Here is an 8,598-nt window from a genome sequence, read left to right as displayed (position 1 = left end):
GCAGGGCACCTTGATCTGGGAGGGGGGCTCTTTCCCTTAATAACCTGACAAAGAGCGGGCCTGACCTGAATACTGGACATGAAAAGTGAGAAGGGCACTGGGGTGGGGCTTTGTTTATAGCCCTCCTGCCCCCTTTCACTGCCCGGGTGCAGCAGTGCAGTGGTTTGGTGAATCTGCAGACCCCCCCCCCCCTGCACCATCAGTAGCTGCAGGGGTCCCCCCTCCTCCCTCCCCGGCCAGTTGGAGGCTGGGCAGCTGCTGATCTCCTGGGAGCCTGCCTGTCAGTAATTATCGCCCTCCATAAACTTCGCCTCCCCCCCCCAGCAGCTTTGCATCCTCTGGGAATTATTGCCTTTGGCTGCTCAGTCCGGCCCCCAAGAATGTGGCTTTTGTCTTCAAGAAGGCTTTAACAGCAGGAAACTCATCGGGGGCTGCCATAAAGTGCTCCTTCTACTTATGGCCTCTCTTTGCTCGGCTCTAAATTTGCCCTTCTGTTTCTGCCCAAGGCTGACAAGAGCCATAAATATTAAGGACCCTTCAGTGTGGGGAAGGGGGAGGGGCCTGAAAAATCCAGCCTTGCAATGAGCGGCGGGGCCTAGTGGGTAGCACAGGGGGGCTGTGAACCCGAGAAGCCAGGGTTCAAATCCCGCCGACACTGCTCCTTGTGTCAGGTACCAGCTTGCTTTAGCGCACAGTAAACGCATTAATGCGGAATAATGCGTGGAATTCCCAATACCGCATGTTATCTCCTCTTCAAAAAACCCGGCCCCAGGAGGGTATTAAAATGAGCTGAGGTGCATGCAGATCTGCTCACTGCTGGGCAAATAACACCACAGCGGGCCTACAGACTGCCCCCTCCCCCCATTCCCCTGGCGTTGGAGGGTTCCCGGGGGTGGGCCAGCGTGCGGGAGCAGTCCTGCAGGGGGGGGGGTGGGGCAGGAGAATGGAGGTCTGGGGAGGGGAACATTTTACAAGGCACTGGAGTTTGGGACTGGGTGGGGCAGGCTTGGGCCTGCAGGGGGTTTTTGGGAGAGGAGAGTCTGAGACTCCCAGGGGTGGGGGCAGAGTATGCAAGGCCAAAAGACCCCCCCCCCTTTTTTTAAAAGATGGTGGCTCCCGGAGGTGGAGCTGCCGTCATTGTTTGAAACGTCCGCCGCGGTATGTTACAGCCACGGGACTTACTAATCTGTAGCACTGAGCACTGCTGGCCGGGGAGTCCCACCGCTTAGTAAAGAGACCCCCCCCCCCCCCACAAATGACACCAGAGGGGGTGGCTCCTTATAGACTTAACCAATTTATTTGAGGCAGTGCATAAAGCAAAACTGAAACGGAATGAAATGTGTTAAATCTATCCTGCTCTGCCAGAGATTGTGGTAGGAATGGTGCAGCTTAAAGCTCTCTAGTGGCGAATCCTATTCTCTTTAGCTTAGGATATTGGCCCAGGATAAGAATAATCCAAGGGCACAGCAGGCAGGTCCCTTCTTGAAATATCAGCCTAGACAGGTCAAGCTTAAGTGTATCCCCCCCCCCTCCGCTCTGCCTTCCTAAGCACAGCTTGAACCGGTAGCTTAACTCGGTCCTTGCTGGCAGACAGAGGAGGCTGCTTCTTCTGCTCCAAACTTCATTAACAGGTAAAACAAGTAACCGAGCCTGACTGTGCATATACTGGAGATAACGGTGACCGGTGTAGTCTGGGCCACGGAACTAAGGGACAGGTAAAATGAGAATAATTATGCAGGGTCAGCCAGTTTAGTGGCTAAATCATACAGGCCTAGCCAGTGCAGAGCTGACCAGAGCTAAGAGAGAACCAGGAGGAAAAAAAAAACACCTAGAAACCCTTGCTCCAGGTCAGGAGGTTATCTCTCTAGAGCCAGCTGCATCGGAAGCTGTGAACGTGCAGGCCGACCATCAGCTGGCAGTATGAACAGTAGCAAGGAAACTAGGGAGGAGGAAGGTGTTAGCAGAAGGAACAGAAAACCTGCTGTGAAAGCAGGACAGTAAGGCACCTTCTGGAGAGGGGAGTGGCCTGTTGAAGAGCGGGCCAGGTTGCGGCTGTGAAAATCAGCCCAGCGGAAGGGGGGGGGGGAGAGAGGCAGAAACATCAGGCCGAGCAACGAACCCGGAAGTAGCGGCCGAGAGCAGGGTGCACAGCTCCTGGCCTCATCAACTCTATCCCACCAGTTCTCCCGACCCTGTATCAGTGTGTGGGGTCCTCTCTAAAGCAGGGGTCCCAGGGCAAATCGCCCCCAGTTCACGCCTCCTAAGGACATCCCTGCCCCCCCCCCCCCCTCTACCGGTGCATTTCAATAATACAGCCCTCAAAGGCTGCGGGCTAGAGTTCTGGCACCTGAAAACCAAGGACTGGGTCAGCCTGTTTCTAGTAATACAGATCTTTCATGATAACCCTGGAGCCACCAATTGCGTGGCATGCTTTCCCACCCTACTGTGCAGAAAAATAAATCCAGCCCAGCCAGACCTCACAGGAGCTGGGCATCCTGTCTCCAGGTAGCGCTTCCTGAATGCACAGCTCACCCCAGGGCTGGGGTGGATGATGATCTATTTTAGAGAGAGTGAAGGGAATGCACATAATGCTCCTGTGTAGGGCCGAGGAGGGAAGGGACGACACTGATCTAATGTCGGTACGTGAAAATGTATAAATAAAAGGCTGCGCACAGATAGGAAGACGCTCAAGATCCAGGTCTCAGAAGTAACAATTTAGGTTTGCAAAACCTACTTCTGCCTTACGGACAGCTCTTCTTCATCAGCATCGTCCTCATCATTCATTGGTGACACGACTTTCCAGCCAAAGAGGTCAAGGCATGTAACAGATAATGCACTTAGTACAGCACCACAGAGTAAATATAGAGCAGAATGCGCGTTCCCTGTACGTACCCGGATCAGTCCAGACTCCTGGGTTTTGCCCCCCCCCCCCCTAGCAGATGGAGACAGAAGTTTATCAAACAAAACTCCACCTTATCTAGGCTGGTGCCGCCTACACCCTGGCAGTATTATTCTGTCTCCAGCAGGTGGAGGAGGTGCAAAACCTGCAGTCTGTGCTGAGGCCTAGCTTTTCAGCTCTACATAGTATTGTTAGCTGGGTAAAAAGAAGGATAAAGTTAGAATAAGGTATAGGACCGCAGGGCTTTGCCTGCAGGTCCAGTCTCCCGCCTCCCAGGGGGTTGTGAGGTCCTGAGGGGACCATCCCCCCCCCCCCCCCCCGTTTCCGAGTCCGCTGAGGTGTGGGGTGCTTTGTGCTCCTGCCAGCTTGAATTTGTGACCGGGGGGGGGGGGGTGATACCGGGGAGCCCGGTTCACGCCCCCCCCCAGTTGGTCCAGGAACCGGAGGCTATTGGGCCGCTTGTAGATCCTGCGGCGCCGCCCGGGCGCGACTGTCCCAGGACAATTTGTGTTCCGACTGCCTCTCTGGAGGCGAGGGAGTCTCGGCGGCTCCAGGCAGGGTCCTGGTGAGAGTCCAAACGGTGACCGGAGCATTTGGGGACTTACAGTCTTCAGGTGCCAACCCGTTCCCACAGAGCACGGGAACGGGTGCCATTTTGGGTTCAATAGGGTCAGCTTCGGCGGGAGCGGCCGCCATTTTGGCCCCGCTGGTATCCGCAACTGCCAAGGCGCCGGCGGCATGCAGGGAGGATGACCCCCCCCACCGCAATTGTCACCACAACACAGAGTCCCTGAGGGGGACAGACCTGGCTGCGCTGCCAATCCAGAGATCCCTGAGTGGGATCAGACTGATTTGTCTTCAGTCTCTTCTTTTTCGTCTGATTTCGTGTTGCTTATGCTTAAAGCCTTCAAGGCCCGCAAAGTGGGCAGAAAAAGAGCACACAGACCAGACCCCCCACTAGGTTCTGGGAAACGGGCAAAGTCCGCTCAGGACCCGGATCTCATGGAGGAGCCACGCCCTTTCAGATTGCAGACCTCTCTGGTGGATCTGGATTCCTCTTCGGATACGGAGGATCCGGAGGACCAGGACCTGCCGTCCCAACCCCCGAGGGGGGTTGAAGGGGACGGTGACCAGCTGTCTGGAAATCTGCAAGGTGCCCATGGGGCTGACGGTGATGACCCAAAGGTGGTCCGTCTCTTTCGACGGGACGAACTGGGTCCCCTCATTCCGGCAATACTCGGGGAATTAGGGATACAACTGCCTCAGGAAGAGTCCAGGCTTGGGGCTACAGTCCCGGTGGTGTTGGGCCTGAGGGTTCCTCCCTCAGCTTTTCCCTTTCATTTTTCAGCGACGGATTTGCTCTTCAAGGAATGCGATACACCAGACTTAGGCCTCAAGGTGGCTAAAGCGATGGACAAGCTCTACCCCCTGCCAGAGGAGGCCTTTGAGCTGGTAAGTGTCCCTAAGGTGGATTCGGCTGTGGCGGCTGTCACAAAGAAGACCACCATTCCGGTTACCGGGGGGACGGCTCTTAAAGACTTGCAAGACCGTAAGCTGGAGATCCGGCTTAAGAAGATATGCGAGGTCTCTGTGCTAGGGATTCGTGCAGTTATCTGCATTAATTTCTCCTTGCGAGCAGGGCTTCGTTGGGTGCAACAGCTACTAGCCAACGACTCGCTTTCCCCAGAGGAAGCGCGCCAGGCGGGACATCTGGAAGTGGTGATTGCTTCGCACATCGGTCAGATCCATGGTGTCGGCAGTTTCAGCGCGGCGCTTGTGGCTCCGCCATTGGGCAGCAGATGTGTCCTCTAAATCACGGCTGGGTTCGTTGCCATTTAAGGGCAAGTTGCTGTTTGGAAAGGAATTGGAGGATCTGATTGAGTCCCTAGGTGAGAACAAGGTGCATCATTTGCCAGAGGACAGATCAAAGTCGAGAGGTGCTCTGTCTTCCCGTTCACGATATAGGGGAGGTCGGAGGCCTCTGATTTCTCGGGGGTCAGTTTCCTCCTTCCGCCATAGTGCCAACAGGCAGCAGACGTACTCTCAGTCCTTTCGTGGACGCCGTTTCGGCCAACCGGGTGCTAGTCAGAATGCGCAGGTGGAAAGCCCTCACAATGATGTGTGGCCGGTCCATTCCTCGGTACCAGTAGTCGGAGGCAGGTTGTTTCGGTTTTACGAGGAGTGGACCAGAATCACATCGGATCAGTGGGTCCTAGATGTGATAAGACACAGTTACGCATTAGATTTTGTACGTCAGCCTCGCCACTGCTTCCTGGTCTCGCCCTGCAGTTTTGCGGCCAAACGCCGGGCGGTAAGAGAGACTCTGAGACGTCTTCACGATCTCGGCGCGATTGTTCCGGTCCCACCGTCTTCGCAGGGGCCTTTATTCCATTTACTTCGTGGTTTCAAAAAAAGAAGGAACATTTCGTCCCATTCTAGACCTAAAACAGGTCAACAGATGTCTGCGAATACCTCGTTTTCATATGGAGACCCTGCGGTCCGTGATTGCTTCGGTGTGACAGGGGGAATTTCTCGCGTCCCTGGACTTCACGGAAGCGTATCTTCACTTCGGGATCCGGGCCGATCACCAGCGATTTCTAAGGTTCTCCGTGTTGGGTCAACATTACCAATTTCAGGCACTGCTGTTCAGCCTTGCCACCGCGCCTCGGACTTTCACCAAGATTATGGTGGTGGTAGCGGCGCAGCTTCGCAGAGAAGGTTTTTTGGTGCATCTGTACTTGGACGATTGGTTGATTCGCACAAAATCGGAGTTGCTCTGTCAGGAAGCAATTCGCCAGGTGCTTCAATTGTTGCGAACTCTCGACTGGGTACTCAATGTGTCCAAAAACCGGCTGGTGCCTTCCCAGTCTCTGGAGTGTTTGGGAGCTTTATTCGACACTCATCAGGGAACGGTGTCTCTCACAGTGGAAAGTATGTACAAGTTACAGGGTCAGGTGCGAAACTTGTTATCTAAGCGAGTTCCGATAGTCTGGGATTACCTTCAGGTATTGGGATCAATGACTTCGACATTGGAATTGGTTCCCTGGGTTTTCGCTCATATGCGGCCTTTACAGTCAGTGTTGCTTTCCCGATGGAACCCGGTGTCAGAACAATTTCATCTTCCTTTACCCTTGACGGATTCAGCTCGGTCCAGCCTGGATTGGTGGTTGTGTCAGAGCAACTTACGCCGCGGAGTACCATTAGTAGTTCTGATCTGGACAGTGGTCACTACGGATGCCAGCTTGTCCGGTTGGGGAGCGGTTTGTCTGTGGAAGTTGGTGTAGGGGCAATGGTCCCCACAGGAAGCTCGTTAGTCCAACAATCGTCTGGAGACCAGGGCGGTTTGATTGGCGCTGCAGGCTTTTCTTCTGCTTCTCCGAGGCAAGTCATTCAGAGTTCTCTCAGACAATGCGACCACGGTGGCTTACATCAATCGGAGGGGGGAATCAAGAGTCAACCAGTGGCGTTGGAAGCCCGTCAGTTGATCGCGTGGGCGGAAAAGAATTTGTGCAGCATAGCAGCCTCTCACATTGCCGGAGTGGAGAACGTTCACGCAGATTTCCTCAGTCGCAATCTCCTAGACCCAGGAGAGTGGGAACTCGTGGACGCTGTGTTTCAGCTCATTTGTGCCCAGTGGGGAACACCCGCTCTGGATCTGATGGCGACGTTCAAGAATTCCAAAGCTCCTCGGTTCTTCGCCTGTCGCAGGGAGACGGGAGTGGAAGGCATGGATGCTCTGGTGCTATCTTGGCCAACGGATGTTCTACTGTATATGTTTCCTCCTTGGCCCCTCATCGGCAGGGTCCTTCGCTGCATAGAGCTTACATCCGACGGAGGTGGTGCTCATAGCTCCTGAATGGCTGCAACGTCCCTGGTTTGCGGATCTGGTAAATCTGACCTTAGAGGAACCCCTACGGTTTCCAAACGTGCCGGATTTACTGCATCAGGTGCCCATTTGTTTCAACCAGGTCGAATGCTTTTGTCTAGCGGCATGGCTTTTGAGAGGCAGTGGCTGAAATCCAGAGGGTACTCAGATGCGTGGTAACTATTCTCTTAAGGTCCCGCAAGGTTTCTACATCTTTATCTTATGTGTGGGTCTGGAAGGTCTTTGAGACCTGGTACCTTGCTTGGGATGTGGTGCCTACTTGGGCGACCATTCCGGATGTTTTGCATTTTCTTCAGGATGATTTGGCAAAGGGTCTCTCGTGTAGCTCCTTGCGCGTGCAAGTGGCAGCGCTAGGTTCTTTGCGCGGTCAGATACACGGCGTGTCTTTGGCGTCTCATCCAGATGTTGCTCGTTTCCTTAAAGGGGCAAAACATTTACGCCCGCCATTCCAGCGGCCCTGTCCTTCCTGGAATCTGAATGTGGTTCTTAAGGCTTTGTGTGGGGCACCCTTTGAACCTATCTGCAGGGCCACCTTGAATGATCTCACTCTGAAGGTGGTGTTTTTAGTGGCTATTGCATCGGCAAGGCGGGTGTCAGAACTTCAAGCCCTGTCTTGTCAGGAGCCCTTTTTGCGGATCACGGAGTCTGGGGTGTCTCTGCGAACGGTACCCTCATTTCTCCCTAAGGTTGTCTCTTCCTTTCATTTAAATCAGGTGGTGGAGCTTCCATCGTTTTTGGATTTGGACAGCTCAGATCCTTTGTCTAAGGACTTGCGGAAATTAGATATCCGTAGGGCACTGTTGTGCTATCTGGAGGTTACCAACGGTTTCCGTGTATCGGATCACCTGTTCGTACTTTGGCTTCGAAGACTACGATAGCTCGCTGGTTGAAGAAGGCCATAAACTCTGCGTATCTGTTGCAGGGACGGTCACTGCCGGTGGGTCTCCGGGCTCATTCTACGCGATCTCAGGCCGCATCCTGGGCGGAATGCCAACAAACTTCTCCAGAGGAGATTTGCAGGGCGGCTACGTGGAAGTCCTTACATACTTTTGCCAGGCATTATTGTCTGGACGTTCGGGCTCCAGGGACTGGTGGATTTGGAGAAGGGGTGCTCAGAGCAGGCCTCTTCGGATCCCATCCCATTTAATGGCAGCTCTGGTACATCCCAGGAGTCTGGACTGATCCAGGTACATACAGGGAAAAGAAAAGTGGTTCTTACCTGATAATTTTCGTTCCTGTAGTACCACGGATCAGTCCAGAGTCCGCCCATCTGTTCTTCCAAGGAAAGGGAGAGTCCGTACTGCTTGTTTTCTTTCATTCACAGCTCAATTGTGTATGTCCTGTTATCGATAGCACGGGTTCTGTTCCCATTTGGGGGTTTCTTGAGCCGGTTCAAGTTGTTAGGTTACTGTATATAGTTAGTTTGGGTGTTTTGTAATCCATTCTGCTTTGACATTAAGTAATACTGCCCTGTAGGTGGCACCAGCCTAGATAAGGGGAGTTTTGTTTGATAAACTTCTGTCTCCATCTGCTAGAGCGGGGGCAAACCCAGGAGTCTGGACTGATCATGGAACTACAGGAATGAAAATTATCAGGTAAGAACCAATTTCTTATAACAGTGAGGGTTAGCAAAAAGTGTTATCAGTTAATGGGATACATGACACAAACGTACTAAGAGGAGGCGAGGGGGGCAGTCCGCCCCGGGTGGCAACAGGGGGAGGGGTGCAATTGCCCGGCAGGAAGGTCCTGCGGCAGTGAGGAACAGTGATGCAGTGGAGAAATCCCGCCAGCAAAGCAAGGACCTGCAGCATTG

The sequence above is a fragment of the Rhinatrema bivittatum genome, chromosome 5, assembly GCF_901001135.1.
Source record: "Rhinatrema bivittatum chromosome 5, aRhiBiv1.1, whole genome shotgun sequence".
In the NCBI taxonomy this organism is placed as follows: domain Eukaryota; kingdom Metazoa; phylum Chordata; class Amphibia; order Gymnophiona; family Rhinatrematidae; genus Rhinatrema; species Rhinatrema bivittatum.
This window is presented reverse-complemented; position numbering follows the sequence as displayed.